Genomic DNA, 24,731 nt, shown 5'->3' on the forward strand with positions numbered 1-24,731 from the left:
TGTATGGACGAAATGTAGAGAAAAGTGTGTTCTACAATTATGTTGAAGTAATCATCAAAATCGGTTAAGCGACAGTCGAGATAATTGAGGTTATGTGATATTGAAATTGGTTTTTCGACTGTGGCGCCCCTGGTGTTGGTCCCACGAAGTTCAAACATTCTAGAAAGTTGTAGCATTTGGTGAGATCTTTCGTTTAAGCCCTCATTCATCAAAATCGGTCACATAGAACCGGAGATATGATTTTTTGAATTTCGTGGACTTTGACCCCTCATATCTCCGGTTCTATTGAAACCACAGCGCACATACGCACCATTTTGGAAACGTCCTAGACTGGACTACAACATACTAAAATTTCATTAACTTGCACAATGCCGTTTTTGAGAAAAGTGACTTTGAATTTCGATGAATTTTGACGCTATCACAGCGCCACCTGTGGTGACTTTTTGAACTTCCATCTGAAAGTTCCCATCGAGACGAAACCAAAAAGGTAAAATTTAGGTCGCTATGTTAATTAGAACCGGAGATAGAGGCCGGTCAATATTCGAACTTTGACCCCTTATAGCTCGGGTCAGGGGTTATGGATCGACTTAAGGTCTTTTTTGTTTGATAGGTATAATCAACGGCTACAACACACTAAAATTTCAGCCCGATGCACAATGGAATTTTTGAGTTATTTAACTTATAAGATTTAAAAATTTTCTTTTTAATAATAGCGCCCCTAGCGGTGGTTTTATGAACTTGCGATGTTAGAAGGGGAAGTGGAATTTCACGAGAGCTTTCCAAAAAGCCCTCACTTTTTAAATTCTGATAATTAGAACCGGAGTTATGGCCATTTTAAGAAATTTTTTTTGGACCCTTATAGCTCGGGTCAGGGGGGTCGGGGACCTTAAGTTTGGTATTGATGGAAAGCCCTAAGGTCCATCTATAACATACTAAAATTTGAGCCCGCTCGATGCCATAGGGGCGGAGCTATTGAGAAAACAAAAAAAGGGGGGTCTTCAAAATGGCGGAAGGAGGGGTGGGGGGTGGGGGGTCAATGCACCAAGTTGCAATTTTCACCCGATATATAACCTTTGCCGAAAACCGCAAGTCAATATCTTTTTTAGTTTAGGAGCTGTTAAGCTCCAAAGAGCGGCCGCCCGGCCGGCCGGCCGGGAACGTAAATTAGCCACATAGGGGAAGTGCTTATAATTTTGGACAGTCTGCATATAAGCATCGAAGTTCCAAGTTTGAAGTGCGATATTTTCAATACTAATTGACTTTTTTTGTTACTCTCTTTTCAGAAGGATTGTTTAGAAACTTGGCAAGCTATTTATCATCTCATTTTTACTAAAATTAGTTTTAATACGTTTAAAAATGAATTGATATGTAGAGGTGAATTTGACTCTTATTTTGGACAACTTGGTTATTAATTTTTACAACTTGTCTGTAAATTTGGACAGATAATCCGCCTCAACAGGATGCCCATTGTTCTTCATTTTATGAACCAATCTTACCAAGTCCTCTTCCTGTTCATGTAAGGGAAACGTAGAATGTCACAGAAGCCCAGAAACTTTCCATATCATTCATTAAAGTGAGTTGACTTCGATACTCCAAGTACGTGCGGATTCGCTAATTCCCTGACCTTTCCGGGAGCCTTTCAAGGCATTTCTCGCTACATCTCTTTCGTAGAGATGATGTTCCTTTGTTTCTCCAGGCATTTGTCCAACCTAGTCATCACAAAACCTAACTGTGTTATCACACTTGCACATTAAAATTTTAATATGATTCACATTAATTGTCCCTGGTGAGAGTACAAATGTGTAATTTGTGTGTTTGAATCATTATATTCTAAAATTTGATCTATTTGTTGATAAAGAGGAAGACTTGATCCGCAATATTTGATATAAATTGATTTATAGCATTAATGCGAAAAATTAATCCGATTTTCTCTTTAATTTTTTAATGTGAAAAATATTTATGATTTAGGTAAATTTAAACTTATTTTTGCAGGCCAAGTCCACTTCTTTATTAATAAATTGAAAAACCCCAAATATTAAGTGACTCAAAGACACAAATAACATATTTAGATGCTCACAAGCGACAATTAATGTGAATCACATTAAAATTTTAATGTGCAAGTGTGATAACGCCGTAAAACTTCACGAAATTTCGTGAGAAAAACACCTGTCCAAAATAAGAATCATCACCTCACTGGTGAATGTCTTAAAAAATTTCCCATTTTTCACACGAAAAATATAATTCACAAGGCAAATCTCACTTCAGGTCAAATTGTAGAGCGTATGGCCTATTCGACGTATGTCAACCCAGTCGACGGCCATAACCCACCAATCCTAATTCCTCATTCCTTTGACACGCCCAACCCCTACCATCCCTATGGGTGCTGAAAGGTTGCTTTGGGGCTCTTACTGTTAGGTAAATGTCCTCAGTCTTCAGTGAGTGAGCATCAGTCGCCGTGGACGGTTCACTCTCATGAAATGAAAAATGGGTGGCACCTTCAGTTCTCCAATTTTCCTCTAAGTTTGTATTCTTCTATTTAGGTGAGCCCCATCTGGGCTTACAAAATGTACAAATCATCAGTAACGTGAATCAATACAATATTCAATGAATATTCAATAATATTATTCAAAAACAGCGAACAAACTTTGTTAGTACTTCACCAAAACTAAATAAGACTGAAGTAAGCCACGAAGTTCTGTCATATTTCTCGTAAGCAATTGCTCACACTGAATTTTCAACAAAGCAATTTCAATTCAAATCATATTCAAAATTTAACGTATTTAGTGTCAAAATCTTCCAAAAAGAACAAATATTTAGATAGAATTCATTTTTCATCAAATATTGGAATAAAAATCCATCATTTTAATCAATTTATTTTTAGTGTCCAATGTTATCTTCAAAGTGTCCAAAATAAGAAACTGGACAAAATTATGAGCACTTACCCTATATATTCGTGATCAGGAAGTTCTGAAACACATTTTGGCCAAGTTTGAGGTCGATCGGACGACATGAAATTTTGTTAGGATTATAGTAGGTGAGATTGTTAAGAATCTCACCTACTATTTCTTTAACCTTATTGTTTGATGGATAAATTTTATTATGTAATGGAAATTTAAACATAATTACTTTTGTTCATAAAACAAAATGAGATATTTTGTGAGAAGAAATTCCAAATTTATCTTGAAACAAAGCATAGCAAATAAACAAACTAAATGAGCAACGAAAAGCATTAAGTATATCTGGAATTCTTCATTCAAAATTCCTCTAGACTTTGAATAATGTTAATCAGCATGGTATCCAAGAATTATATACAAATTTACTAATCTCATTTAAAATTTAACAAGCATATCAATTTACATCAAAAGAATGCCTACAATTTAAAATTATCTGGTTTGAAAAAATATGTCTGTTAAAGGTATAAAAGTATGATAACAAGGGTTTCTATCTTGTGTTTTGTCTTGGAAAAAAAGTATATAAATTCTGTTTTATCTTTAGAGCTACCTTTAGCAAATTGAATTATATTAAACCTTTAATCCTAAATTCTTTCATCAAACTCCATTGAGAGGCTTTAACCTTTCATTTTTTTTGTTCGTAAATTTATGAGGAAAAAAGGATTTCCTTGTAAGTATGTATATCGTAATATTAAATAAAAAAAGAAGAAATCACTATACCTTGACTTTGCGTCCACGCCGTGCCGCAATGGACCTCGACTGGCGTCTTAGTGCCTCCAGTGAGCCGTTTGGCTTTTATCTATCCCCTGAGAATGGACGCTTTTCGCACCTCTTTTCAATTCACAGTATCCTCTATATTCACTTTCACAATTTCACCCTCTTTCTTCACCTTTGTTTTTTACTATAGCACCACTCAAAAGCTTCCGCAAACGTTACAATCCAGGAATTTATTTTCACACCACCCCAAGTCCCTGTTTGATATTCCTAGGGAGTGTTATGTCAATATTATTGGGAACAAAAGTGAAAAAAAAGGAAAAAAAAGAAAACCTGCCACTGACACACTTTTCCGCATGCTTTCAGCACTTTCACCCAGAGCCTTTCAGTTTCTGATGGTTTTATGGCTGGGGATGAATGCATAAATGAGTTCTATGCAATAAGCATAATATAAGCTTTTTTTTGTGCTCATCCACATGAATGACAAGGGTGCTGTATGCTCAATGTTTGCATATAAATTTTTGCAATTTGACGGGAGTGTCTCTGAGAGCTATAAATTAATTGAGTCACCCATTTTAACACAATTACTAATTAATTGCCCTGTTTACATGAGAAGTCACCTTTTCAGGAGTTTTTCGACCAATATTTTACCACGTCAATTATCGAGGTGGACTGAGAGAGATGGGTCAGAAGGTGAAATATAGCTTATAGCGATAGCTATCTAAATGGGAGAAAGTGACTTTGCCACAAGAGAATTCTAACATCACGCCCAAGATTTAATGAAAACTCCCAGGGGTTATTTCTTCATACTCACTCAGAATTTATGCTACAGACATTACATAATTTATCAGGTATAGATTTATGCTATCCGGTAATTAATAACTTCATTTTATTGATCTTTTGAGAATCTTTTTTTTACAAGCAATCGAATAAGGTGTGAGTTGAAATAAAGTTTTGATTAATATTGGAAATTCAAATCCTTCAATATGTCTAATTTTAAACATACATGACATACTGACCGATAAACGTGTATATTATTCAGAATAATATTACATAGTACTGTCAGATAATTTGGCATTAAATAGATTTAGACGTGCTCTCTAACTAAATTCAAAATACTAAATTTGGAATTTGATTTTAAACATCATAATGATATACTTATTATATTACAGACTAACTACAAATCAAAATTAATAACATGAGTGTTCTTTGAAGCTATAAACAAAGCTTGTAAAGCTAGATATTGATGGCTTTAGGGTCTGTCATGCTAATTGCAAAAACAAGCTACAATAACTATAGCGCACATTTTACTTTAACAGAGGTTCCCATGAGATGAAATGTGGCAAATTATATTCCTTGGCATGATAAAGGGAACCTAAAACAGCGTTTCAGGGAAGGATTTCAGGCTTCGCACGCACACTGACTTCGCACACACTCTAGTTTCAAACACTGTATAATTCTCCCATATTCCTTTAATGATTCTGACCTACACTGAAATAAATCCTAAAAAGTTAAAATAACATTCTGAAAATGTTAATTTTACCCAGTAGTATTGATCCGAAATCGGTGTAAATGTTGCCCTTTTTAGGTGTATTAGGGGTTAAAGTTACCCTTTTCCATGTTAATTTTACCATTAAAAAGGTGTAAGCATTAAAAAATGTTGATATATTTTTACACCTAAGAAATGTTAAAGTTCTGAGGAAAAAAAGTTAATCGCACCCTCTTTTTTTCTCAGTAGTGACAATATATTTTAATAGTTAATTTTATGTTACACATTTTCTGCACTGAGAGAAATCCAGAAAAGTTAAAATAACATTCCTGAAATGTTAATTTTACCCTGCATTATTGATCCGAAATCGTTGTAAATATTATGCTTTTTTATGTGAGTTAAAGTTACCCTTTTGTCATGTTAATTTAACACTTAAAAAGTTGTAAAATTAACATTAAAAAATGTTATATATTTTTACACCTAAAAAGTGTTGAAGTTACGAGGAAAAAAAGTTAATCGCACCCTATTTTTTCTCAGTGTTAAGAAATTGGTCAAATTGGTCAGTGTTCGAAGTTTGAGTGTGTGCGAAGCCTGAAAACTTTCCACTATAATGCTCCCGATGAACGTTAACCTTTTGTAGCCATTACACATTTTGCGCACTATTGTTCGTAAATGTTCGTAAACACACAAAAAATGTTCGCAAAATTTCGTCGTTTGTTCGTAAATTTTTGTTAGACAAACAAAAATGTACAAACATAGGGGAATGTTGGCATGGTTCGCACAGAGTGAACCTTCAAACAAGGCAAATTTTCTCTTTATTTGCAAAGAGCTAGTTCGTTATTTCTTAGCCATAAGATAGATAATAATTATTAAGGTCATGAAACGAGATGAGAAATGGTATGTCAGCTCTTTGCAAACGAAGAGAAAATTCGCATCGTTTGAAGGTTCATTCTGTACGAACCATGCCTACATTCCCCTATGTTTGCAAAATAACAAAAAAAAATGTCCGTCATATCATCATGTAACGAACAATGTTTGTGAAAAATGTACAAACTATTTTGTGAGTTACACGATTTACGAGCATTTCGTAAGTCCACAGTATAGGTATACACAAACATTTACGACCAATTTTCGGAATTTTTTTCTGTGTGTAGTGTGTACAGGATATTAAGAACAATAGGCTTAAAAATTGGGGTCAGAACAAATCATAATCTTAGACTTCTTTCAGAACAAAACATAATTTTAGATGGCCGTAGAAAATACTTTTTGGGTCATCATAGGCCCAATCATTGTGAAAGGGTTAAACATCAAAAATTCGAAGGAATTCCTGCAAGAAATATCAAAAATAGGAAAATAAGGAAATTTATCTCTCAATTTTGAAGTAAATAAGTGTTATTAAATTATGGGCTTTAGAGGTTGATTCACGTTCATCGATAAAAAACTAAAATTTCAAAGCATCGAACTGAAAATTAAGAAAATACAGAAAACGAAGCTCAAATGAATATTTTGAACCTTCTTAAAACTTTTTTTTTGTAATTTTAAAACTAATCGAGAAGACCTTTGAAACGTATGAATGGGAAAAATCTGTACCAAGTGAGCAATATAGGGTAGAGTCATCACTTAAGAACATTTCATTTATGAGGTGCTTGTAGATATTTAACGTTTTTGCCTAGAATTCGAAAAATTTGAAAATTACCATTTTATGAAATGTTAAATGTTGTAATTTTTTCGGAATCTGTTCTAGCTAAAGTTGAAAATTTCTGTCAGCTATCCATAAGTGTTAATGACTCCACTCTACTTAATCCCCTTTGTCAAAGATTGTTTATTGTTTAAAATTTAATAAAAAACTAAAATTATAACATTAAAGACCCCTTCCTATTGTAAAATGCATGCAACGTGCTGTTTATGATCCAAATCATCTATTTAACGACTTTGGGAGAAGTGGGGCACCTTTGAAATTGGGATTTTTCCCCTATTCTTAAATAAAACTGAGATTTACTGTGGTATAATTTTGTTGCAAAAACAATTGGAGAAGCTAAATTACATTACTATATGGCTCAGTTCGACTTAAACATAGGAGAAAAATCCCAATTTCAAAGGTGCTTTACTTCTCCCTGAAGCACCTTCCCTTAAATGCAAGAAAAATTAAAGACTGAAAATTATAAAAGTTTATTTTATGAAGCATTAATTATTATTTATATTTTTTATGTCAGCTATTTCCTCAAAAATAATATACAGATATTTAAGTTTACGATTTTACCACCACTGACTGCAGCAGGTTGACCAATATCATAGTAAAAGTGTTAAATAAAAATAAATAAAACGGAAATCATAAATTATAAATGACCAAAAATAGTGAAATATTCTTGGAAAAGTGAAAATTAAGAATCTATAAACTGTCTTGTTAATTACAGTTTGACGAAAATTTAAAATTTAGCGGGCCATTTTGAATTATTTACTGGCTAAGCTTTTTTAACTGACGAAAATGCTATTTTTCTTTTAACAAATTTTATTTATATTATAATTTGGATTGCATTCTCCATTAAACGCTGAATTGATAACTCAATTTCATACAGTTTAAAAATATAATTTACATTTTTTTTGTGACAGTATAGTTCGATTAAACTATTTCATGAAAAATTGTTATCGCTTGTATTATCCTGAACCAAATGAAAATTGCGAAATTTATAAACAATTTATATAACATTGAGTATTCTGTATTTATGTATAAACTTTCGAATTCTATTCATTTTTTTGCGTGGCATCATAAAAATACTCTAATTGCAAATTAAAAACGAATATATATGTTTCTTTTTCATCTTTTGTATATCTTCACATCAATCTCTTCTAAATTCTATCTTGGTGAAGAATTAATCTTTCCACCTTTCAACCGCATCTGGTACAGTCATTGGGAAATCCACAAAACCCTGACAAGAAGAGCGATTTTTGATGAACTTTCATGTCTCAATGGAAATAATTCCAGGGTGAATTTCAAAAGTAAAATCAAATTTTCGTGACATCAATTGTTTCCGATGTTGTGAAAGAAAACTCAATTGATTGTACCAGGCGTCTCCATCTCGGTAGGAAGTCTATTGAATTTTATAATGTTTTTTCCCTATTTTCCGATTACCCCAGTAAATCGGATTTAGGAGTTGGTGAAATTGATTTTATAGGGGAAGATGTTGATTTAGAATGTGCCTTGGTCAATGTGAGTCTTAAGGGGAGTATTTGTGGTACAGTTAATTAAGCAAAATACATGAGGAATACCAGGAGTCTTTTAGTGAATGGCTGAACGATGGGTGACTAATTGGATGCTGTGAACTGAGAAGTAGAAGCTTAAATTAAATGGAATGGGACTTAAGCAGAAAGTCAGTCACACCAATCAGTTCAATGTACTACAAAATACAGTGTAGATTTTATGTGAAAATAGATTGCTAAAGGAAAGCCCTAATGCACTGCCTTATCACAACTCAAATAAAGAAATTCTCCTTACACTATCTATCACTCCTTTTTTTCACTTTTCACTTTCAGACACAATTTAGAGCACTTTTTATTGAGTTTCTTTTCTTCCAATTGATTGAATAAATTCACTTGATCCAGTTAAGAGATTATCCTTCTATTGGGTCCTAGCCAAGAAAAGGAAAAGATTAGGCTATTGAAGCTCACTCGTCCAATCTCTGGGGTTTAACCAGAGGCACAATCCACTTAGCTTCACATATGCTTTGGGGATGGTGAAAGGCAAAAGTGGCACACAATAGAATCTCCTTGTGTCTTCCGGTGGGATTACCGTATCTCACGCTTGGACTCTTAAGGTGTCTCTCAAGAAGCACCGTCTTCTTCCCCGAGGAAGCACAACCGATTTCGTATGAGAACAGACGTTGACTGAAAGTGAAGTGATGTTGGCTGACGAGAGTTATTCTCTCTTCGGGTTCCCCGTGCGCGTCCACGTCCATCGCCGGGAGTTTCTCCTTCGGTGTCCCAATTTTGCAATGGGTTGCCCCTAACAACAGAGAGCGATGTCTCCAGTCAATGAGAGAGAGAGAGAGGAAATTGGTGAGAGAGAGGAAAAACGCGGGAGAATTCTGGCTTTCCCATCCCATAATATCCCGTCTGGAATGCGGTGTTTAGGAAGTTAAAGCCAGTGCCGGAGGAAAATCACATCCCACAGGATGACAATATCATTTGCCTCCCTTACGCAAATTAGTATTAGTCGCTACATATGAAAAGGGTCACGCAAATATGGAGAAATTGTGTCACAGATCGGCCTTTAGCCAAATGGGGGTGACGAAAGGGGGTTAAACATTCAAAAGTCATATGTTTTTAATTTTTGTAACCTTATTTTGAAACATTACTAATGGATATTGTGGACATGTATAAGGATAATCTGCAAAAAAAATCAATTTGATGGTACAATAATTAATTGTTAACCCTTTCAGGACGATTGGGTCTGTATCCTACTAATAAATTTCAGTAAGTGATAGACTTTGGAAAAAAAAATGATGCATAAAAGAACACTCGAAATGAGTCGTTTTTTTTTCAAAACTAAACATTTCAATTGTCTATGATCCGGTATCTTTAATAGTGTAGCCCAGATGGGGCTCACCTAAATAAAATGAAAAACTTTAAGAGGGAAAATGGGAAAGTGAAGCTGCCACCCGTATTTTAACTTCCTGAGAATGAATTGACCACGACGACTGATGCACACTCACACACAGAAAAAAATATTTTGTAAAAATGTTCCTAAATGTTTGTGAATTCCTATGGGGGAGTTACGAAATGCTCGCAAATCGTATAACTCACAAACAAGTTTGTAAAACTTTGTACTTTTTCACAAACATTGTTCGAAACATGATCACTTGACGAGCATTTTTTGTGCTATTACAAACATTTGTTCGTAAATGTTCGTAAACACACAAAAAAGGTTCGTAAAATTTTTCATTTGTTCGTAAATTTTTGTTTATCTGACGAATATTTTACGAACATTTACGAACAAATTACAAAATTTTACGAACATTTTTTGTGTGTTTACGAACATTTACGAACAAATGTTTGTAAAAGTACAAAAAATGCTCGTCAAATGATCATGTTACGAACAATATTTGTGAAAAAATTACAAACTTTTACTAAATTGTTTATGGGTTATACGATTCACGAGCATTTCGTAACTCCCCCATAAAAATTCACAAACATTTACGAACATTTTTACAAAATATTTTTTTCTGTGTATTATATTAATTGTCATAAACAATAAGAGAGCCATACAGCAACCTTCAGCCTTGAGACAGCCGTCGACAGAGTTGACGCGTGTTGAATAGGCTGTACGCTCTAAAATAGGAGGAGGTTAGGCTAGTTTGAGCTGTGAGACTACATTGACATACGACATTTTCAGATATTTCTAAAAGACGCTGGGCCTTACCAATGTTGTATTTAAATTACATTACGTTAAAAGCCCACTGGTAAAAATAAAAGGGTCAAATTGACCCTTTTCAAAAGGATGGATCGTATTTGACCCTTTGAAAGGTTCACTTTTGTATCACTTGAAATTTAGTATGCACATTTATCACGAATAATCATGTTTTATTGTAAACTTATTACTGATATCATATTTCTCTCATCTGAGCGAACACCAAAGATCACTTTTTCATTGTTTTTTTATTCGTTTATTCCGGAATTAAATAGATGTCAAAACCGTGACCCTTTCGAAGGGTACCTGGTGACCCTTTCAAAGAGTCAAATATGATCCATCCTTTGGAAAAGGGTCAATTTGACCCTTTTATTTTTACCAGTGCCCAGTTACCTTTAGGAACATACGAAATGTGTGAAAGAAGCCCCTCTTCTGGCTAATCTTAATTTTCTCGGATTTTAAAAATAGTAAAATATTCAATAATATTTTAATTTTAGACTTTAGACCTTTACTGTAGAGGGTTAATAAGCAAAAAAAAGTGTTTGACACTTTAGGAATGATATACTGTTCTCTGGTCGAAAATAAGCAATTAAAATTAAACCGACAAATTCAATAAATGAAACGTTTTATTTTAAACTTTGGAAAATTCAATAGAAGAGGATTCAAGGTCTTTTTTTTATAGGGAAAATTGAAAGCCACTGGTAAAAATAAAAGGATCAAATTGATCCTTTTGCAAAGAATGGATCAAATTAACATGCTCTATTATGAGAAATGTGAATTCGATGATCGAAATTTGATCAATCCTTTGCAAAAGGATCAAATTTGGATCAATTTGATCCTTTTATTTGTACCAGTGGCCATATAATGTGAAATGAACACCCTTCCAGAAACAATTAGGATATGAAATCTCAAAGCATCACACATTTCTAGAAAAGATAAAATAGAGAAACAACGCTATCCTACTTGAATTTTATTAGTTACATTAAATAAATTTCAATATTTTGACGAAAGTATCAACAGGGGTTCCATGACGTAAAGGTATTCTTTTGTCACTGGCTCATAACAATTAAGAAGCTTTCCTGAAAATATCGATGAATAACAATTTTTGTTTTTGTGAAAAATATTATGTACAGTTATCGTAGTTGCTTCTAGTACCAAAAGATTTTTACTTAAAAAAATAGGAAATATAAATAATTAAATAATTAAATGTAATAAAATTCATTCATCAATACGATCATTATAAAATTCCTCACTTTTGAGCTTAAATATCTATTATAAAAGTTATCCGGAGATTTGAAAAAATATACCTGATAACTAGAACTTTCTACATTGTAATAATGTACAAACTTAAGAAAGGGCACTTATATATTCAGAAAAAAATCATTTTCTCTATAAGACACCGCTCTCCTAGTAGTCCTTAAAGGGTTAATCAACTTGATAAACTTCTTGTTTAAACTTTAAAACTGCTCTAAATATATCTTTTTGCAACATAAATAAAGCAACTTGAGTTTTCCTAAAATTTAATGCTGTAGTTATTCAAAAGATACGCAATGAGTTAATTGATAGAACGCTGCTGTTCCAATTAGCTCAAACCAAAGAACTCTGGCAACACTATAGAAAGGGGCGAAATGATCGAACTTGTGACTTAAATTCTATACCTCAAAAATACTTACGCATCATTTACAGTTTACCGATTCAGTCGATTGAATTAAGTAAATAAATTGATTTACTCAAAAATTCACCCAAAATATAATAGTTTGGGAATAATACAATTGATTTTCGGACAAACTTAATTAGTGGTTCATAACCGATTTGAACCGATTCAGATCTATCAGAAATTCAGATCATGAAAATTTTATAATATCAAAATTCACGTTCCTTTTTTTTTCAAAGATGTTTTTTTTTATAGCTAACTGACTTTCTTATAATCATTTTCTTTTTCTTGAAAATTAGAATAAATTCAATTTAGTTCAAATTTATTTGAGCGCCAAAGATTAGGATAGATTTAAGCAAAAGTTCTGAGAAATAAATGTTAAGCATTTTGTGCTAAAATGGTCGCCAGAGGCATTAAAATTTAAAATGCAAATCAAAATTAAATATTTAGAACATAATAGATATATCTAAATATTTTTTACAAAATAAATTTACAAAAAATACTTCATAATTTCAGATCATAGTTCATTCAAAATTAATTATGATATATTATTTTCTATTGCTTATGGCAAAATTTGATTGCTTTTTCAGTCTTACGCATCACTTGTTAGTTCACAAAATTTATCTTTTGCGATTATCACAGTGCGCATTAAAGTAAAACTAATAGGTTGTTAATAATAATAATTGTATTAATTAGATTTTCATATATACTTTACATAATTAGTTTTCGACGTTTCTATACGATATACATAAATTGGCAAATTGCAATACTCTGCTGTAATTGAGAATATTGGGAACTTTTCCGGGAAATTTCTCAACAATTTCATCTTTAATTCATCTTAATTTACTTCTTCCAAATCGAAAGATTTATTCCTTTCTATTCTACAGTTATATGATTTAAATATGATTCAGAGATTATGAATTTCTTTGAATAATCAGAACAAAGTTCGAAAATCTATTGGAATTTTGTGTCATGAGTTTTCATTAACTACTATCGAAAAGAGCGCAAAAAAAACAATGTTTTAGAAGAAGAAAAATGTTTTTGCTCCTATTTTGCTTGGAAAATTCTATGGTGATGAAAATTAGACAATATCTCAACTGGAAAATTTTACTGAGATACAACGGAATTAAAAACAAGGGCCACATTTGGAGGGGTGGGAAGCACAAAAGACAGAATTATTTCTCTTCTCTCTCTCCCCACCATTAATATCGGATATTTCGATAACAACCGCGTCTTGGAATAGTGCCAATTTATAATTTAAGAGTTTATACACAGTGTAAAACAATGCAGTGGGAAAGAGTGGAATCTCGTATAAATTGATTTAACTGAAAGAATCAATCGTGTGGAAAATCTCTCATGTTGTGGGAATTTATAGACTGTGCGGCATGAAAGGTTTTTCTCACAAAGTTCTGACGAGTAAATCTTAAGGAGAAAGAAATTGATAACCCATTTTCATCCTATCGACCCCAAACAGACCTGAGATAACTTTTTAGATACCTGGATGAAGCAAATGGTGTTGCTCAATTTCAATTTGGCGCCTCGATTGAAGAATATTTCGTCACGACAGACTCTTCATATGGTCGGTTGATTCTTAATTGAGAAAGTTTTGCACTGGGATGATGGTGAATAATTTATTTACCTTTTTGCATTCCTACATACACGAAAAATTTAATTAAATTTTATTCTACATAGTTTATACATATATACGTACAGTTTGGAAGCGATAAACTTGTCCTGCAAAATTTATGCTAACACTAAATTGAAATGACCTAAACAATTCACAATAATAGAATCGATCCAATTTTAAATCCATTATAGGGCATTAAGGAATCACCTAAATCACCATGTAAATTAAATGGGTTTCCACATTACATCTGGTTAGGCACCAAATTTATACAGTTTCCATGTGAAATAATTTATTCTGAAAAACGTCAAGAACTATGAAAGTGATTGCTTACAAGATAGAATTTCAATTAAGAATTAAAGACTTTTAAATTTAATATATAAAAAAAGTCTCATTATTTACGAATTGAAGTATTTAGATTTTTATCTCCATTGAAACCGATGTAAATCGATTTATATATCTCACAATACATTATCCAAAATAGGTGAAGAGTAGTACAATTGAACTCTGGATAAAAAAATCATAATCGCTTCACATCTATTTGTCTACCAATTCATAACCAACCGGAATATGTTCAGACTTATTACTTGTCTAAATTGACTTAGAAATGCCCTCACTGTAGTCTTTTTACCATTTTAACTTTGATTTCCTCTTAATTGGAATGCTTCCAGGCTATTTCCGAATATGAATAAAATGATCTAACTAAGGTAAACATTTTTAAGATGTTTCCATTACGAAACCCTTGAACTAACCTGGGTAGACTTCTTAAACCTGCATTGAATATTTACAAAATTTAAATGAAAAATCGTTTAAAACGGTGCTATAACCCAATCCGCAAAAAATTACTCTGACTTAAAAATTATTTGCTAATAAATGGTCAAAAAAATTACTCCTAATTGGAATCTTAAAAATTAGTCATATTCGCGTCGAATTTTTGTCACAGCATTACTCAAGATGGAATTAGTAATATAATAGTTATTTTACGGTTCTAAAATTTACTCTACCATGTAGTAACAAAAGCGACTCCAAATGACGGTATTTTTCCGTGCAAAAAATGACGCGCCAAAAACAACGCATTTGGCGTTCTTTTCTAGCGCAAAACGTTAAGTGCACTTCACAACTTTGTATTGCATTACCACTGTAGACAATATTTTCTCAACAATTCTTCACATTTTCCATCGTTTTCTACTACATTCTATGTAAATTTCTCTAATTTTTCCCTAATTCACTACACACATTTGCGAAGATTTTTGCCGTTCGCCTATTGCTGAATGAGCCATCCGACATGTCGAAAATTTTCCCATTGGATGACAACAACACGAAAAAATCTTTTAAAATTTTCACTAAATAGGTCTTTTCGACACAAACTCCTAAATCACAAAATTTCATTTTGCAAAAAAAATGTTTGTGTGTTTATCGTGCAAAAAATTGCATAATCTTCACTTAACTTCTGTCGACACTGTACTTTTTCGAATCACAACACACATCTCTACTGAAGGAGTTTTTCCTCCCAATGTATACTATTATATTTTTGAGAAAACACGCGAAAATATCAATTACTTTGCAAATTCACAGCTCTGAATAGTTCTATTTGCCATTTGACAAGTGAAATTTTCCCTCAGATATATCCAGTGAGGAGAAGAATTTTTATTAGTACACTGGAAGTCGGCGTCATATTTTAGTCGTAGGCGGGTAATCTCAGAGTTACTATGACGAAAAATGACTTCCGTAATTACCGTCATATTATTCCCCACTTTTCGTCATTCGACTCTCTGACGACCGTCGTGGGACCCTTTTTGGAATCCAGAATACATACATCCAACGGTAATCTTACTTCAAATTGCTATTTGGGAACCACTTCTCACCAGTGACCTCCTGCACTAAAATCCTCAAAAAAAAACCTAATTATGGAAATATAATTGAAGCGGAAAGCATAAAATTTTATACAACTCGAACTCTACAGAGAGAACAGTATATATTGTAATCAATCCCTCAATTTTGAGACTTTCGACTACTTACCTTCGAAGGTGTTATATTTTTATAGAATTTTGGAACCGCTCTGTTTATCCGTCCGTCCGATCATTACCACGCCTAGAGCCTAAACAGTTAGAGATAGAGACTTGGGGCATTCGAGAGATCCCTCATAAGTCGACTCTGGGATCATTAACCAGCCCCTCATTCCCTCACCCCCTCCCTTTCCCCTTCAAAACCACATTTTTTTTTTTTGTATTTAAAATTGGTTTTAAAACCGTTTTTTGAATCATTCCTAATAACAGCTCTTCATGATCAAAAATTAAAAGGCCTCTATAAAACTATTTACCAACTAAATGAAGTCATGTTTGGGCTCGTTAGAAAAACCTTGTAATTACTGAAAAGCCTGAATCGACATCATTCTGATTTATAACCGATAACTAATTTTTATCCGAAATTGAATTATATTACGTCTAAGTTATTTTGGGGGTTTGATTTGAGTGATTCAATCCTTCTGTTCAGTAATAACCTTTCCGATTTTAGAGTTCTCTCTGGTTGAGGTTTTTTCTGTGCCGATTCGAAGGTAAATCAGGGAGAACTTATCAAAAAAAAAACCGTTAGAAATTCGAACGTTTATACCAAGTTACACAAAAGTGAGCAAGCTCACGAAAAAGAGAATTAATTGAAGAGAATTATTAAGATAAATATTCCCATTACATTTACTTTTTATACCTGCGTTGACTTATTTTATTGTAAATAAAGAAAAAATTACAGAGTTGGAATATATTTGTTAAACTCTGGAAACCATGTCTTTAAGTCCAAGTTACAATAGTTTCTGTCATAAAAAATAGTAACATATTTTACAATTTATGAGAATAAATTTTCAATTAATTTCAAGCTATTGAAAAAATGTGTTGAGTTAAATTTTCCTGTTAACACAATTTTATTTAGGTCATAGCATTTCCCAGGGGAATATCCAAAAATTAATAATTTTTGTTCTTCCTAAAGACAATGAAATATGGAGAAAAATTTCAAATTTTATTGCATGACAAGGTACGATTGTGTTTCTGAGGTACAAATTGCTTTTGTGCAGGAAGTGAAACATTTCACTGGGTGTTCTTGCGGACAAGAGAAAGTGATGAACATGATCATCTCAATATTTTATTGCTCCTCTAATGCTTAATCGCAAATCTTACGTCCTTCTGGCCCCATGCCATCGGTTGATTGTGGTGAGGCATCTTGTTTATTTCTCTTCCTCGTTGTCGAGGATGCTGTATCTGAAACGACATGGCAGTGAGGAACACAATGAGGGAATAAATTTTCTGTATTCGGCTGATGTAACATAAATATTTACATGATAATACTAATGAAGAGTGTGGACAGACGTGTCTCAGGGTGAGTGTATACAAATTCGATGGCGCGCTATTTCTTCCTAATACACAAAATAGCAAATATGATGAAGAAAATAACTGCAACTAGGATACATGCGTAGTTTATGAACATGTTGTTGTCCACAATAATAGGATCAAGACAGGGAAAAGGATTACATGTGATGTTGCACTCTATATTCTGGAAACTATTTAAAGTGAAATCTTCAGAAGATATATTGGTGAAATTTAGATAAGTTAGAGCCTTCTCACTGAGTAGTTGGAGAGCCGTTAAATTGTTAATGTGGTTAACGTGAATACCTATAAGGAGGGCTTCATCACGACGATTATTGGGTAATTGTGCACATTGCCAAAAAACTAAAAATTCCTCACTAATGTGCTTTACTACAGTTAAAACTTGCCATTGTAAATTTTTCATTGTACAATCTTTTGGTCTATTGCGATCGTCAGGATCACCAGCAAAATGCACAGTTGGAGGTTCCCTTGGACTGATAAAATTCAGCTCGACGTATCGAATATATTGAGGACAAATTTTTCCACTCAAGGGTATCATTTTGCTGAAATACTTTATTATATGCGACTCTCTATGGACATTTGCAACATCTACCACTTTCGAGAAGCTGAATTGCCAACATTCAATTGGGGCCAGAGGCTCAATGAAAATATGACCATCAGGAATGACACTTGGCACAATAAGTGCTGCAGGAATGTAAAAATCCGAAATTTCACTCAGTACAGCCGCTGCTGAGATGTTGGTCAATCCATTTTGCTTGACTTGAGGACACAGTCCTTGGAATACTTTACAATTCACCTCGAATGAGAGAAATACAAGGACAATTAGATGAATTTTCACTCGCATTCCGACACGATATTGAGGGATGTACGCCAAAAGTTCTTTCTTAAGTAGGTCTTCAAGACAACGCACATTCTCATGAGAACAGAAATAATACACTCAGAAAAAATTGAGAGTATTTAATAGCATAATGACAATCCTACCTTTATAAACAATAGGGGATGTCTATTACTATAAAAACTTCTAGTTTGAGAGCTTCAGACCCTATGGCCTCAACACACTAGAGAAATTTATGTCCATATTAAAGCAAATTCCCTTTTTTTGTCAATTTTTTTTGTCAAATTTTGTCAAAAGAAATTTTTGTCAAAAATTGCTTTTTGAAGGAAATTCCCTGCAGCGTTGTAGGGGGAAACGTCAAATTTCTGTCAAAAACGCAATATTTGACGAAAATTGCTCCCAATGTGTAGACGCCTTAATGGTGTCTATACACTAGAAGCAATTTTCGTCAAAAATTGCCTTTTTTTAAAAATTCTGACATTTCTGCCAACAAGGATAGGGGAAATTTTCTTTAAAAAAGGCATTTTTTAAAGAAATTGCTCCTAGTGTGTGGAGGCCATAAGTTTGTATAGGAAAAACTCTTCAATATGGACTAAAATGTCTCTAGTGTGTAGAGGCCATTAAGGGATTTTTGTTGAATTTTTTGTGGCTCTCCTGATCAATCAATCAATATGAAATTTTCAGGGGTTATTACATATATCTTTAAGAGTACAAAGATATCCTATATTTCAATTTTCAATGCAAAATGGAGGCGCAGCAATGCGCGGACTGTGGGTCGATTTTTTGGAGGCACCCCGCGGCAAACAGTAGAACTGGAGTAATTTTCATCCGATTGACTTGACATTTTCAGGATAGCTGCTTAGATATATTCTCTAGAGAAGTACACAGAATTTTGAAGATTGATAAACAATTACATTTATTACAAATAATTAAAGTCAATTTTTTAAACAACAAACCATGATTTTTTTTTCAAATTGCTACCAAAATTGCAAAAATCAATATTTCCCAATTATAATTAGTTTTATATGTACTTCTCTAGATAATGTATCTGCAGCTGCCCTGAAAATTTCAAGTTAATCAGATGAAAATTACTAAAATTCTACTGCTCGCTACAAGGTACCTCAAAAAAGAATTGACTTTCAGTCTGCTCACTGCTGTGCTGCCATTTTGTATTCAAAATTGAAATAAAAAATATTTTTGTGTTCATTAAGACAAGATATATGTAATAACCCCTGAAAATTTCATCATGATCGATTGATTAGAAAAGTCTCAAAAAATTCAAAAAAAAGAACCGCCAATTTTAGGCTTCTTCTAGATATAACCTATTAAATGATGATATTGAAAAATCAGAAAAACTTCTTTTAAAGTTGAAAAAAGAAATGAGCACTCATTTTCAAAATTCGACTGTTTACACTGTGTGACAAAATTTACCTTTTTTGTGAGTATCTGTGTCGAAAATACCAAAACTTGTTAGAGGGTCATTTGAGGATCTCGAATCTGAAATCAGTTTGTCCGGGTTACAACTAGAAGTTTTTTAATTATATATTTAAATGTGTAACTTGAAGCATCGAATTAACCAGTTGTAACATTTTCTGAATGTATAATAAAGTTCCTCTCAAGTTTCCAAAATTATGTAATTAAATGGACATTATCATAAAAAGTTTGTAAACAGTAACTCCATTAACGCATAGTTGTACGAATTTATTTAGTATGCACGGTAATTGGTTCGTATTAATAAATCTCTTAATTTTTATAACATATAAAATTTTATAAATTACTAAAGTCCATAGAAGTTTTCACATTAGCAGGACAGGGGCATACTATTAATGTTCATGTTCATGAAACTCACATTGGAAAATATTTCATGGTAATAATCAGTATTTTTTTTCTTCCTGTAGGGTAAGATAGAGTTACACGAGTTACACTGAACTAGAGCTACATAAAAAAACTATTTTTTGCATATTTCTAAAGGGCTAGGCTTTAACGTAATGTATATTAGGTAAACAAAACAATTATGGATCTAAACGAAATTATGACCAGTTCGCAGCTTTCTCCAGAAATATGCAAAAAAAGCGATCTCACTGTAGCACCACCTCACCTATCTTAGTAGGGGAGACCGGGCAGAAATAGCTAGCAAATTAAATTTTTCTTTGTCTCTAATTTATGAAAACCGTTTGAATGAGATCGATAAATATTTTAATGAACAGGAAGGACGTTAAATAGCCGGATTCAATAGTAGTGTTCTAATATATATTATTTCTAAGAAAAATTATTACAGCCCACTGAATAATTCATCCCTAACTACTTCTGCCCTGGTCCACCCTATTTGCCTAGTAACTACGTAAGAGGCGGAATTATAACTTTAAATACGATTTTTACGCTTTAGTGTAGTATTGGATCACTAGTATTTTTTATATAGATTTCCATTGAGATGCCAAACGATAAGTGATATTGAGTTTTGGGTTTCAGTTAAACCTCTTTAAACATACAAAGTTTTATCGTGTAAGAAGTGTAAAAAATAAAAAAAAAATAAATTGAACGCTTTCTCCAGAATATATTCCTTGCTGGAAATACCTATATTGTTGTGAAGCAAAATATTCTTAAAGCAGCCGCAGAGGTCTTCAACAAAGCTACAAAGAAGTAATTTTACCAAGAGGATGTCAACTAAAGAAGATATTTATTTTCGTTTATGACGCCTGTCTAAATTTTCCCCAGTAATTTTAAAAATTTTCACAAACCGATTTTAATAAATTGGCCCGAAAAGCACGTTTTGTTTCGAAGTACAGAATAGTGGTCTTCAGAGATGTTCTAGTGGTTATAGTGCAATGAATTTTTTATAATAAGAAGTTTCTGAGAATTCTATAAAGTGATAGCTACTCGTAAAAGTGCAAGCAATTCAACTTTTATTACAAAATCAATTTATTCAATCTCTGTTCGATTTTAAATAAATTTTTGAAGATTTATGAGGCAGTTTAAATCAAAATTCACTGTATGTTTAATTTCGTAAAATCTGGGATACTTTGACATTGTTATTTCCAATTTAACAACTCTATTATACTTGTCTGCTCCCTGATCAAAGTGAAGAGAAATCTTCATGTAATGTAAGAAATAGGCCAAAGGGATTTAGTTTGAATAAACAATTTTCTCAATGTTTCAAGAGACTTTATTGTCTGATTAATGGTTGTAATGTGTTTCCCTCTAAACCCAACTAGAGTATCACTAAAGAGATTTTTTATTCATGAGAAAACTATTGCTAGTCTATAGTGCCTCGGAGACTGAAAATCATTAAAAATTTGTCTTAAAATGTTCTCTATTTTATGCCATTATCTTGAGTTCTTTAATGAATATGCATAGAATTTCATTTCGTCCTCGAGCTGTTTAAACTGTGTCATAATTACAACATTGCAGATAATTGAGTTAACCATCTGAAATGCAAGAAGTCTCATTTTAGATACAGATTCTTGAGAGACTGTATGGATACTTACATAAACGACTAGATGAAAATTGAGAGGATAGAGTGAAGCATACAGATGAATGGGATTGTGGAGGATTCTGTAGAGAAGTTGATTGGCATCATGTGGGTTGGTGAGGGGATTGTCTTGTAGAGAATTTCTTAGAATATTAACTATTTGAATAGTCTATAAGAATAATTGCTAAGTGACAATAAGTGTTCGGCAGAATAGTAGAAATTTAATTATCTTGCCTGATTTTCAAAAACATATCCACATCTAACAATTCGGAACATAATCATGAGATATGGTAAGGTCCACAAAATGGTTACTGATGTAAAAGTTAGTCGGAATGATGAATCATAATTATCTGGGGTCCATACAATTAGAAATATGCGGTAGGACATGGCAACAACTTCAAAATTCCATATACTAAATATCAAATTGGAGAATGATTGATTGAATATGTCGATAGTTTTGACGAAATTGTCAATTAACCGAAATATACGAAAGGGATTAACACCATCTATCAGTAAATAATTTGAAGAAATTACATTAATTTCTCTTGCAATTATCTGAATGTTTTGCATAAAATTTAAAATGAAGAAAACAATAAGATGTATGTGAAATATCATAAATAGATAGAGGTACGATGATAGCAGAAAGTAAATGTCTTCTGAGAATATGAATATGGTGATCATCATCATCAAAACTGACAGACAAATATAATACATAGTAAATACGACTAACAGGACACATGATTGAACCCTGCGAAAGTTGATTCTTCTCTTGAATTCGTTATATATAAGATTTTCTAAAATTTCAAGAGATTCTAGCAAAACCTCAATTTTTTTCTTATTTAAAAATAGTTGAACAACAACACTTGCGAACCATACTTCCACGAAGAAAACATCGGAAATTAAAATAACGTTAATTACATTGGATTGTTCAAAGTACAAATTCGTGGAGGATACACTTGAAGCCGATAGGAAGCAATAGATGCTTAAAAACGAATCTCCAATTGCGAAAGATATTGTTAGAGGGTTAATTAGGATTTTGTAAGTTTTGGACAAGTATCCCAGACTTTTAGTCCGATGTGCCATGATGTACAAGCAAAACTAAAGAGCGCTGAAAATGGTAATGTAATTCATGTAATTCAATTAGAGTAGTTAATCAATCGTGAATAACATGTTAAATATTCATAAATGTTCCTTTGAAGACTTAAATAGCTCAGTTTTGTAATTTTAACTCCTTTTAAGTACAGAAATTTAAAACAACAATAACTATATCAATTCTGTATAAGTAGGAAAAGCATACACATATCAGGACACCGAACAAGGGTGTATGGTAAAATAGATTTTGATTTTCGTGTAATATGATCAATGAAAATTAGAAGACATAAAGTTAGTATTCTTTCGATACGAATATTATATGTTTATACCAGAGGTGTGCAAAAACCGTTGAAACCGAATTAACGTCAAAATAAGTTTGTTATAGTAGCCTTTTGACCATTAACGTACATGTTTCATTTGACGTTTATTCGGTTTCAACTGTTCTTGTACGCCTCTGGTTTATACATATAGGAGGTACATAAAATATCATAATGGCCACAATATTCATAGATAACGGCGCTACTGAATGATTTTTTGCTCTTAATTTGAAATTCATTTTAACTAAGCATTTTTACGAAGCTTTGTTTTTATATTTTATAGCGTAAAAGCTTGAGGATCAGTTGATAAAATAAAAACACTTGGGGTAGCGACAATAACTATTTTTATTTGTTGTATACCTCAACTTCACTACTAAAGTTTTTGATTACTATTTTTATAGGGACTCCCAAAATGTAAAACGTGAATAAATAAAATGAATATTCAAAATAATTGTAAGCAAGTTATACAAAACACATAAAACACCAAGACAACTTTAAGGAACATCTTTTGTGACTTAATAATGAGATTTATATTCACGGTTTAGGTGAAAATTATTCAGTGTTCAGATATTCAATGTGTGAAAAGATCGAAACATTATTAGCAAAAAATAAAAAGTTATGATCCGTCTTGATATCTTCACTGAGAGAAATCCGAAAAAGTTAAAATAACATTCCAAAAATGTTTATTTCACCCTGCAGTATTGATCCGAAATCGGTGTAAATAATATGCTCTTTGGGTGTATTAGGGGTTAAAGTTACCCTTTTTATGTTAATTTTAACCTTAAAAAGGTGTAAAATTAACATTAAAAAATGTTGATATATTTTTACACCTAAATAGTGTTAAAGTTATAAGGAAAAAACGTTAATCGCATCCCCGTTTTTTTTTAGTGTTATATAAGATTTAAAATTGTTCATTTATTTACTTACCATAATTTATTTAATAGTTACACATTAAAAGTGTTTTTCCCTTCCATATTTGGTTCTTTATTTCGTAAAACAAAGTAATTTAAAAACACTAAAACAAATAAATTTTACAACGTAACACCCAAATAATTCTTTGCGAAATGATCGAACTCACGAGAGAGAGCTATCCGTGAATTAACTTTTCGCATGATTTTTGGATTGACGATTTATTACCGATAAAATTAATTCACAAATTATAAATCAATTCAGAACTAGAAAATTGGTTAAGTAGTGTGCATATTAGAATGTTTTCGACATTAGTAACATGCCCGTACATCGCTGCAGCCGTGTTCGAAATTTCAATACCTTTCCAAAAAATCTAAATTTAACCAAATCTGTTAAAAAATGCGCACTCCAAAGTGATTAACCTTTGACCTTCAATAAGTCAAAATGGCCATTTTTTCAGTCATACGTATGTATGGACGAAATGATTGCCTAGGCTACCTCTCCAACAAATTTGAAAATACAAAAAAAATTTAGTATATTTTTCGAAATAAACTTAAAAAATCATGGCTTTCGAGGGGTTGGAGAAAAATGATCAGAAAACGGAAAAAACTTACAAAGATAATGTTTTTTTTTTTTACTGGAGGTTACCGAAGACTGGAAGTTTATATACTTTACCGTTTTAACTCCAGAACGGTGATTAGTTGGAGAAAAGCAGAGTATATAACTACACTAAGAGAAATCCGAAAAAGTTAAAATAACATTCCGGAAATGTTCATTTAACCCTGCAGTATTGATCCAAAATCTATGTAAATATTACCCTTTTTAGGTGTATTGGGGGTTAAAGTAACCCTTTTTCATGTTAATTTTACCCTTAAAAAGGTGTAAAATTAATATTAAAA

The 24,731-nt window shown here is 32.4% G+C and overlaps 1 protein-coding gene across 2 annotated transcripts in view; it reads right to left on the bottom strand.

Annotated features, from left to right (window-relative positions):
* The window catches only part of LOC129805796 (transient receptor potential-gamma protein), a 60,423-nt gene extending 51,385 nt beyond the window's left edge, over nucleotides 1-9,038 (bottom strand). The window contains exons 1-2 of one of the 2 annotated variants that reach the window (XM_055853949.1): nucleotides 8,648-9,038; nucleotides 3,672-3,922 (exon numbers count right to left, since the gene is read on the bottom strand). The gene's annotated coding sequence lies outside the window, so the exon portion shown is untranslated. Of the gene's footprint in view, nucleotides 1-3,671; nucleotides 3,936-8,647 lie in introns of both variants that reach the window. The other variant, XM_055853948.1, reaches the window with a different exon arrangement.
* Nucleotides 9,039-24,731: the final 15,693 nt, after the last annotated feature.

Source organism: Phlebotomus papatasi, chromosome 3 (assembly GCF_024763615.1).
Source record: "Phlebotomus papatasi isolate M1 chromosome 3, Ppap_2.1, whole genome shotgun sequence".
Taxonomy (NCBI): Eukaryota; Metazoa; Arthropoda; class Insecta; order Diptera; family Psychodidae; genus Phlebotomus; species Phlebotomus papatasi.